The following is a 10,760-nucleotide window of genomic DNA, read 5'->3' as shown; positions in this document are numbered from 1 at the left end:
AATAAAAAATGCTCCCCAGGTCGCTGTCATGTGTTACGGTGCCCAGAAGACTGGCAGCGTTACCTCGCTGGATGGCCAGACTTAGTCTCTGGCCGAAGTAGCTGCCAGCCCTCTGGTCACCAGACGCATCTATAAGACGCTCAGAAATTTCGTTATATAAAGATTTCGCACTGGGCCCCCACGGACCCAGAGTTTCGACTCCGAACGGCGCAAATATGTAGCCCTCGCCGAGGACAGCACATTTGCGCCGCTTGTTTAGTTCCGCTGTTGTGGCCGCAGCCCCCGCCTTGATGGAGGTCGCCTGTAAGTGGGACGGCGCGAGCGTGTCAACGCAGTGGCGTCCCACACAAGCGTCCTTCCCAGCTTCCACGGAATGAGTGACATCCCGTCGGGCCGCTTGCCGTCGCCGCGTGCGATACCGTTCGGCTCAAGTATGGCCGGCACGCTGACGGAGGCAAGCGCCCTACGGATGACTTCATTCAAGGATACGTGGCGGGAGATACGGCCGGCGCTCCTCTGGCAAGACAAGCCGTGGTGACCCAGTTCGTCTACCATGGTGCCACAGCGGCAGCGGTGGGGCTCGTTAGTTTTGGTGCCCAGTCGTAAGCAGGTGGCAAGAGTGAGGGTCGTCTTGTCGAGCAGGGTGCCAATATTGGTTGATGGTAATGTGTGAAGCCAGTAACCCGCTTCCGGTTCCGCCACTGCCTGAAGCACTGAGTTCTTTTAGGTTGATCTGCAGCTCGTCCCATTGTTTTTGTGATTTAAGTGAAACTGGAAGCGGGCTGCCTGGGCAGGACTGCAACCAGACGTCTTGGGCCTCATTCAGAGTGGTGGTGCACTCGTTTCCAGCAGCTGGGCAAAAAATCTTAACCGCAAGGTTCGTAGACTAATTACATACTTTTATTTGGCTTGATTTCGTATATTTATATACTAGTAGTTCGCCCCGAACTGAGAACTTGTGGTTTGCCAAAAATTATATAGAGCGATTGACTTTGTTGCACCTACTTACTCGTAAAGTGTGAGATAAAGGAGTAAAAAAATTTTTTTAAGAAAAAAAACCGATTTCTATGGGGGCCGGTGAAAGATTATTGTACATAGATGGTGCACTATGTAGGAAAGGAGGTAAAACCACCCACTTTTCTAGTACGTAGCATTTCGTTTCTGTATAAGGGTCGCAGTTTTAGCCTAACGAACCCAATTCTTTGATAGCAGTTCGCTTACTGTGAGGATTGCAGTTGAAACCTAACCTAACCCACTTAACGGCGCATGCGGTGCGGTGTACGGGGGTTTGATCGGGAGGGGCTAGTAAGTTTGGCATCATTATACTTTATACCTACATTTTATATTAGGTAATCATACTAATCATAATGGTTTATTTAGTTTAGGTTTTCTAGTAGGTAGGTAGCATTTCGTTTCCGTAAGGGTCGCAGTTTTAGCCTAACGAACCCACTTCTCTGATAGCAGTTCGGTTCTGTGAGGATTGCATTTCGAACCTAACCAAACCCACTTTTCTAGTAGCATTTCTTTTCTGTAAGGCTCGCAGTTCTAACCTAACCTAACCCATTTTTGTTCGGTTCTGTGAGGATCGCAGTTCAAATCTAACATAACCCACTTAACAGCGCGTGCGGTGCGGTGTACGGGGGTTTGAGCGGGAGGGGCTAATAATTTTGGCATCATTATACTTTATACCTACATTATATGGTAGGTAATCATACTAATTAAGGACATTGTATCCATGTCTGTTGAACGGACTATAGAACTAAGTGCAGTAGAATTAGAGCAATTTATTGTTGTCTGTGTGTATAGGCCGCCATTAAGTAATTTTAAATTATTTGAAAACATAATGGAATCTGCCCTACTTAAAATATCATCTTCTAGTAAGAAATTGCTTATTATGCGGCGACTTTAATGTAAATATTATGGAAAATTCAACAATGTCTTGTAGATTATTGAATCTTTTTAAATCTTGTAATCTCAACCACATGTTTATGGAGCCCACTAGAGTGACTGCTACTAGTGCAACCTGTATAGATAATATTTTCACAGATATTTTTCCTATTGCTAAAAAAGTTATCAGCAATTTAGAATCAGACCACTTAGGTCAATTAATGGTATTTGAGGCATTAAGGAAAAATACCATGAGAAAACAAATAACTTTTGTACCAGTAACCTCGGACCGCGTAGAAAGAATGAAGCTAAGTTTAGTTCAGGCGCTACCCTTTTTGTCTTCCGATATGAGTCCTAATAGTATGTATAATTCATTCTTTCACACTTTTATGGATCATTATAATGCGATATTCACCTCAAAATCGGTCGTAGTTAGTGGTGCATCAGTTTTTAGTGAGTGGGCTACTGCGGACTTACATCAAAGAAGACGTGAACTGTATGCCTTATATGAGGAACGGCGGTTTAATCAGAGTGATGAATTTAAAGAACATGTGAAGGAGTATTCGAAGAAGTTTAAAGTAGATTGTCATATAGCTAAGCGAAATTATCTAAGTCAGAAAATAAAAAGTAGTTCCGACATTGTTAAAGCAACCTGGAAAGTTATAAATGTGGAGACTGGTCGCTCGAAACATACAATTAAAGAACTTAAACTAAACATTGATAACAAAATTATAGATTCCAATTTAGAAGTAGCTACAGAATTTGAAAAATTTTTCACCGAGGTACCAGTATCCACAACTAAGGATTTAAATTCATCACCCTCATCTGCTGTTACATTATTAAAACATAACGCTCCAGAGTGTTGTGGGGACCTTCATTTTGAACATGTTTGTACCTCAGATGTAATAAAGGCGTTTAAATCAATTAATGTCAAAAAAACTAATGACCTCTGGGGAGTCTCTGTCCATGCTGTCAAATCCTTAGTAGAAATTGTAGCGCCTGACTTGGTAGTTATATTTAACAACAGTGTTGATTGCGGCGAGTTTCCTGATCTAATGAAACATAGTAAAGTAATTCCTTTATTTAAATCTGGTAGCAGCTCTGACCCCACTAACTTTAGACCGATATCTGTGCTACCAACATTTAGCAAGATTTTTGAAAAATTAGTTCTTTCTCAATTAGTACGACATTTTAACGTTAATAATTTGATGCATAATAAGCAGTTTGGTTTTACACGGGGTCGCTCAACAACCGATGCTGGTGTTGAGCTAATTAAGCATATTTTCGATGCCTGGGAGGAGTCACGAGATGCTTTAGGTGTCTTCTGTGATTTATCTAAGGCCTTCGACTGTGTTTGTCATGAAACATTAATCAGGAAACTTCATTATTATGGAGTTAGAGGATCGGCACTGAATTTACTTAAGTCCTACTTAAATGGTAGAATACAAAGGGTCGATGTGAATGGACAGCGATCACCTGGGTCACTGGTCTCTATGGGTGTACCACAGGGGTCAATATTGGGGCCTTTCCTGTTCCTTATCTACATAAATGACTTGCCATTCCTTGTTAAGACCCACCATGATATAGTATTGTTTGCAGACGACACCTCACTTATTTTCAAAGTCAAACGACAGCAACAAGCTTACAATGATGTGAACAATGCTATTTCAAAAGTAGTAAATTGGTTCAATGTTAATAATTTACTGTTAAATGACAAAAAGACTAAATGTATTAAGTTTGTCACTAGTAGTAACGTAAGGCATGTACAAACAAGTGTCATTGTGAAGGATGAGGAATTGGAATTAGTTGATAGTACAGTTTTTCTTGGTATAACTTTAGATTCTAAACTCCAGTGGGGTCCCCATATTGCTACTCTTTCGAATAGACTGAGCTCTGCAGCTTTTGCAGTGAGCAAAATCCGTCAGTTAACTGATGTGAAAACAGCTCGATTAGTATATTTTAGTTACTTCCATAGCATTATGGCATATGGTATTTTACTGTGGGGCGGTGCTTCAGAGATAAATACCATTTTTGTTCTGCAGAAGAGGGCTATTCGAGCAATATACAAAATGAACCATAGAGACTCACTTAGAGATAAATTTAAGGAAATTGACATAATGACAGTGCACTGTCAATACATTTATGAGAATATTCTGTATGTACATAAAAATATTGTAAATTTAAGGAAAAATTGTGAAATTCATAATATTAATACTATAAATAAACATAAGCTCGCAGTGCCCTTCACTCGGCTCCATAAAATTAAAAAATCATTCATGGGTAATTGTGTAAGATTTTATAATAAACTTCCAAACCATATTACTGAATTATCTATTAATAGATTTAAGAATTATGTAAAGCGTAAACTTATTTCTAAAGCTTATTATACCACACAAGACTACATGAATGATATTACAACGTGGGATTAATTGTTATTCGAAATGATTATTTATTTATTAGGTATATTTGATTATTGATGAGGAAATGGATATTCCGATGTAATACTATCTACTTCTTTTGTTACTTATGCTTTTTTTTTGACATTTAGATTTTATTCTAGAAATTCTAGACTAGTATTTTTTATACAATCTTTTTAATGTTTGACGATCCTTTTGTGAAATTTTTAGTGTTAAATTTGATATGTATAATAATCCAATTTTATTATGGAATAATACTAACATCAATAAATTGCTCTGATAATTAGATTAAGATTAATTACGATTCATAAGAGCTTGTTGCTAGGCCTACATGAATAAAGTAAATTTTGTTTGTTTTGTTTGTTTGTAATCATAATAGTCGAGTGTACTCAGGCCATAAAAAGGTCAACTACGGCGTTTACTGAATAAGAGATTTCCTTTGGTTGAATTAATCTTTGTGTTCCTAAAATTTATTTAAGAAGTGGAGCCACCCAGATTTTTGATGCAGAGGGTTATATGCGTCGGCGACGTCTGAGGTTAATTAATATTTTTAAACGGTTTTATTTAGCTTGACCCCGTATCTTCTTTGTATATACAAATACATATGTGCTTCAAATCTTGCAATCGATTTTTGGACATTTTGTATAATTATAATCAATTGTTATTTTCCTACTTGACGATCATAATATAAATTCGTATAGATTAGTGTAGAATAATTTATATTGTAATTTCATATTATGAAATAAATAAATCTAAATCTAAATCATCATTTACTTTACCTTCATTCCCGAATATTAGCTACTTTTTGAGCATGTAATTTTTTTTATTATAAGTATAATTAGTTAAAAATATTGTGTTTTCTTCTTTATTTAATTTGGGTCTTAGGTTAGGGTTTTACAATGTGAGTAATGTGAGTATAAAAGTACAATATAAAAACACTTAGGAAACATTACAAAAAATATATAAACACATTATAAAAACCTAACCTAGGGTGCCGCCGGCAGCGGGGCAGGACCCGAACTGCCGGTGGTCAGGGCCGCAGAGTGAGGAACCGACGTACTATACGCGCCGTGTCCAAAATTACCGCCTTCTGCATCTGACCCTTGATCCAACCACCCAGCGAGAGTCTCTCTAGGTGTTGGTCGAGACTCTTCGCTATGAGACCGTTCGCCGACACGACTATAGGAACAACGATCGTCGAATCAACATCCCAGTTGGCGGTTATCTCGTGAGCTAAGTCTAGGTACTTGCTGGACTTGTCCTTCTCGGCCTTCACGAGATTCTCATCATGGGGGATGGTGACGTGTCGACGAGCAGGGCCCGGCGCTGCGATCGATCTATTATCACGATGTCAGGCTTATTGGCTACAATAGTCCTGTCAGTGATGATAGATCGATCCCAATAGAGTGTGGCACGACCATTTTCGAGAACTAGCGCAGGTGAGAACTTGTAGTACGGCAATTCGCGGTCCACAAGGCCGTATTATAGTTTGTCAAAGCACACTGTGGCATTTCAAACATAGACAGAGAGAATCACACTGTCTTTGTCTTTCACTAGTACTAACTAGTGTAGTAAATGAAGCAAGTTGTTAATTTCTCAGTCGATGAAATTTAGCTTGGTTATTGTATAGTATGAGCCGAGACTAACATTATAAATATCCAAAAAAAAACACTCCTAAGTCAGGTAAAAACACAAATCTGATTATATATTGAACCGAGTAATTCCTCAGTCCAAAATTATTTTACAAAATAAGTTATTTGTATCAGTATGTGATACTAGAAAAAAATCTAAAAGTTTTGTCAAACATGAGAATATTTTTTTATGATACTTCCTTTTTTTGACGCTCATTTTCATCGGAAAATTGCTCTGTCATTTTTTCTTCTTATATGATCTTAGAATATAATTTGGCGCAGTGGGTAAAAAAATCCAAAAAAAATGCGTATCGAAATGTATGTATTATAGAACTATTAAAAACTGAGAGTGGAAAATTTTTAGATTTTCATTTTGTAGGTATAAAACGGCAATAAAATGGCATTCCAGTGAAAAAATTAGACTGAGCAATTTTCCGGTGCAAGACACGCCAAAAAATTTTATTTTATTAATACTGGTATTTCTGCTGGGATATTTTTTTGATATTTCATATATTGTTGCAATACGTTACATGAATATGTCCGGTGAAGAAAGTTTGAACGGAGCATTATTCCGTAAAAAGATATTAACGATTTAAGACTTTAGGTATTTACTTTAATTCTATTATTATTATTCTTTGGAAATTTATACAATACTTTTTATTTATTGATACTTTATCATACTGTAAAGTTTTTTCTGGCTAAGGAATTACTGCGGGGTCCACTACCTTTATTTACTACACTAAACCCCCAAAAGAAAAGGATGAGTATAGCTTTTTTGTTCTTATTTACTGACAAATTTGGTTTGACCAACTATATAAAGATAATGGAATCAGGTATGATATTTATGTGCAATGGAACCAAAGCAATATTAGCGCATTGACTGCAAGGGGGTGTGGCCTAGGAACAACACTTGAATGACGGTGGATGCACATGTTTGTTGGGGGCAGTGTATGTGTTAATATAGAATATAGATAAGAGTAAAAAAAAACAAATATTGTTTATCACAAAATATTTAATTCTAAAATACTCTGATATAATTAAGTTTATACAGCCGTAAACATAAGTAAGTATAACACAGGCTGGTGCAGTCGGCAACAAAAGTATTTTGACGCTTTGTTATTTTTATGACATCATTACCGCGCTAGTGCGGTAATTAGCACTGTCCGTGCCTATATCGAAAATATTATACCCCCATACTATATGTATGTCCTGCAAAGCGTAGTACGATACACGTGCGAATAGGCGATAAATGAAACACGACCGAGTTCCTACTTTTCGCACTTGTATAGTAATTACTATTACCTATGACTCGATTTATAGCAGTATGAATTTCCTATTAAAAAATCCCTCGAAGTACCTATTGTTTTTATGTTGTAATTCAAATAATAATTATACATCAATCGCCAACTGTTACCAGTGAAATTATTTACAAATACATCTATTCGTACACAGTAATAAATTATTACACACCATCAGATCGTCTTACGTCATGTCTGCCCGTTCATGGCACATTTTCATACAAATTGTTTTTTCATACAAATTCAAATAAGAGTGTGACTTGTACTACTCACGAGTCGATTTAATTAATATTACTTTGTACCACACGTGGAAGTGTCACAGGACAATCAAATCACCATAAAATAAGAAGAAAAAAATAGCTAACGTAATTTTACAAAACGGTAAATATTGTAACTTTGCCCATCTTTGTCGTAATACAAATAAAAAAATATTATAATACCTTTTAAACTGAGGTGAAAATGAGAGTTTTCTATATAGAAACGTTGCGTTGTTCATCAATGCAATGTACCTAAACTTTATTTTATTATTAAATTCGAAAAAGCCGACGTTGATTTTATCACCAGAGTAAAATACAAGAAGTAAACGTACCTAAGCCGAATACGACATATACCCGCCACGCCCGCATATACTTGGTAGCCGTATAGGATTGAGCCGGACCATGCTAACTCTGCGTGACGTATAGGATAGAGCCAGACCATGCTAACTCTGCGTGACGTATAGGATAGAGCCGAACCATCTTAACTCTGCGTGACGTATAGGATAGAGCTGGACCATCCTAACTCTGCGTGACATATAGGATAGAGCCGGACCATGCTAACTCTGCGTGACGTATAGGATAGAGCCGAACCATCCTAACTCTGCGTGACGTATAGGATAGAGCCGGACCATCCTAACTCTGCGTGACATATAGGATAGAGCCGGACCATGCTAACTCTACGTGACGTATAGGATAGAGCCCGACCATGCTAACTCTGCGTGACGTATAGGATAGAGCCAGACCATTCTAACTCTGGATGCCATTTGCAATGACGTGGCAATTGTCATTAATATCAAGTTTCCATGAAAATTTTCTATAATGACACTCCCTCACTTTGTTCTGTTCGAATTGGTGCAAAGTTAGCTTAGACGGCCTCTAGTTTTGTACCTGGGCAAAGTTTACAAAAGATGATAATTATAAATACAGATAGCTACATAGCTCATATTAGTAAAGAGCGGAACACGATGATTAACTTCAATCTAGTCTTACATAACTTAACCTACAATATGTACAGTGGAGAATAACTGCTTAGGTACTAATTAAAATATAGTGTAAATGAGAAATACAATATAAACTAATAAACAATAAGAACAGATCAAGGTAATCATAGTCGTAACGTTTACATATACTTTTACTAAATACAAAGCAGGTACCTAAATAATAAGTATTCCTTATGGCCTCTCCAAACGTCACCAATAATCGCATGCGATATGCAATACGTTATACGTTACTGCATTTGACCGACCGATTGAATTCGTTGCTCCTATTTAGCCAGCAATTACCGCGCACGCGTTTATGCCATAAGAAACCGGCTACCGAACTGAACTCACGCATAGCGGCCTCAGCGTCTGTGCGATACAACAACCTGGTGGCGCAGGCGCCCACTATAAGTTGACCCGCGGCTTAATCTGTTAAGAAGCGAGCCGGGGGTCAATCTCGATTGGTTCTCTTAGGAAGACGCCCACAAGGCGTGATATCCCTTTCTAACGCACGCGTGCGCGTGCTGTCTCTGTCACACGCTATATATGGATTATGTTGCAACGTCTGTAGAAGCCTTTAAGAGCAACAGTCGTGAAATATTTTGAAATCACAAATTTTACTACCCATTTAATTACGCAATGTGATTTTAATTTATTTCTTTCGTATAGCGCCATATATGGCTGAAGAATACTTCAGCTTTCAAACTAAAACAGCTGCGTTTTAATATTTATTCCTTTGTATTTTGCCAAAATAAGAGCTTGTAATAGACCTCAACTGCATGCGTCTAGAGGCGATTGCATATATGTAATTAATTAAACTATTATAATTGTCAATTACTGAAGGCTGAAGGTGAGAATATCATTAAGTATTAGGTATATTCCATGAAGTAAATACAATCAAAAATTTAAAAAAACTACTAGAGTAATATCAATTATACCAGTTGGAATGTATAAAAGCAGTCTCATATATTTAACTTCGTTGTATGCGTTATGAAATCATTTACTAACTTAGCCTCATGCATGAAGCTTATACTCGTATTTGATCGAAATATTTTTTATTCGGATATTTGCTGCCGTTATATCATGTTACAAATGCATTTCCGTTATTTAATTATCATTTATAGTCTGTCAGTAGCAATGTACAGCAAAGTGAAGTAGGGCAACACTCAAAGAGCAGTATTGCGCTAAGAAAAGCAGCTAATGTACATCGAACCAAAACATGTAATTATCATATCATAACCTCAAATTTTACAAATATTTACGATCAAGCATGATTGCACCTTGAATCGTAGGCTTCAGTTCATGCACAATCTTATTTAATATAGGCAAAGAGAATAGATAGTATAGAGGACTATTGCCAAAGTAAATTTTGTAGTCACGGTACATTTACTGCCATCTATCGACACACGATTAAAACTTAAAGTAAAATTGAAAATGTATAAATTAATCAAAATATGTTTACGGATAAGTTATTTTAAATTTTTATTGTTCCATACTGACCCATGTTCTTTCACTGATATGTGTTAAAATTGTTAAATATCAGACGGTGTCGTCAACGCCATCTAGCCGAGAATAGGCCAAAGGTATGGCGCCATCTATTCGAGAATGACTTTATCTTGATTTCCGATGCACGTTTTTTTCTTAGACTTTATTTATCTTATACGGAGTTACATATATCTTTGATATAGGTATTTGTATTTAATGGTGACAACAGAAATTTCTCTTGAAATAGCATCGATTCAGAAGGTAAACATACAAGATGATGGCTGTCATTCACGATCCATATTCCACAGATAAAACACAGTTGACACGCGATTTTGGAATTATTCGAAGTGTTGCTAACCCGCGATTTTTCCAATTTGCCGCCTCTTGCTACTGACAAGATTTGCTTGACCCAGTATAATTGCTTAAAATAATAAATAAAAAGTACAAAAATTTGCCCGCGAAAAGCTAGTCAGCGAAATGCAACGCCATTAGTCGAAATGCCACCTGACGTCACTCGTTTAAACAAATTGTTAAGACCAACCAATAGTGAAAGAGATGGCATTATAACCTGACTCGCCACTAAGTAGCAAACGCCAGTTGCGTCCAAACCGAGTGACGTCATCAGGTCTGTCGAATTTGCGCCAAAAATTATGAGTGTTTCAACCGCTCAATAATTTTCAACATTTTAATATTTTTTAATAATATTATGGGTAGGTTTATAAAAGTATTATTATTTATTATTGTTTCTGGTGTTCAACCGATATAAATAATGATATAATTTTTTTAAAGTCACGCATGAGGCTAA

The sequence above is a fragment of the Cydia splendana genome, chromosome Z, assembly GCF_910591565.1.
Source record: "Cydia splendana chromosome Z, ilCydSple1.2, whole genome shotgun sequence".
Lineage (NCBI taxonomy): Eukaryota > Metazoa > Arthropoda > Insecta > Lepidoptera > Tortricidae > Cydia > Cydia splendana.
The sequence above is the reverse complement of the archived record's forward strand: the minus strand, read 5'-3'. Positions refer to the sequence as shown.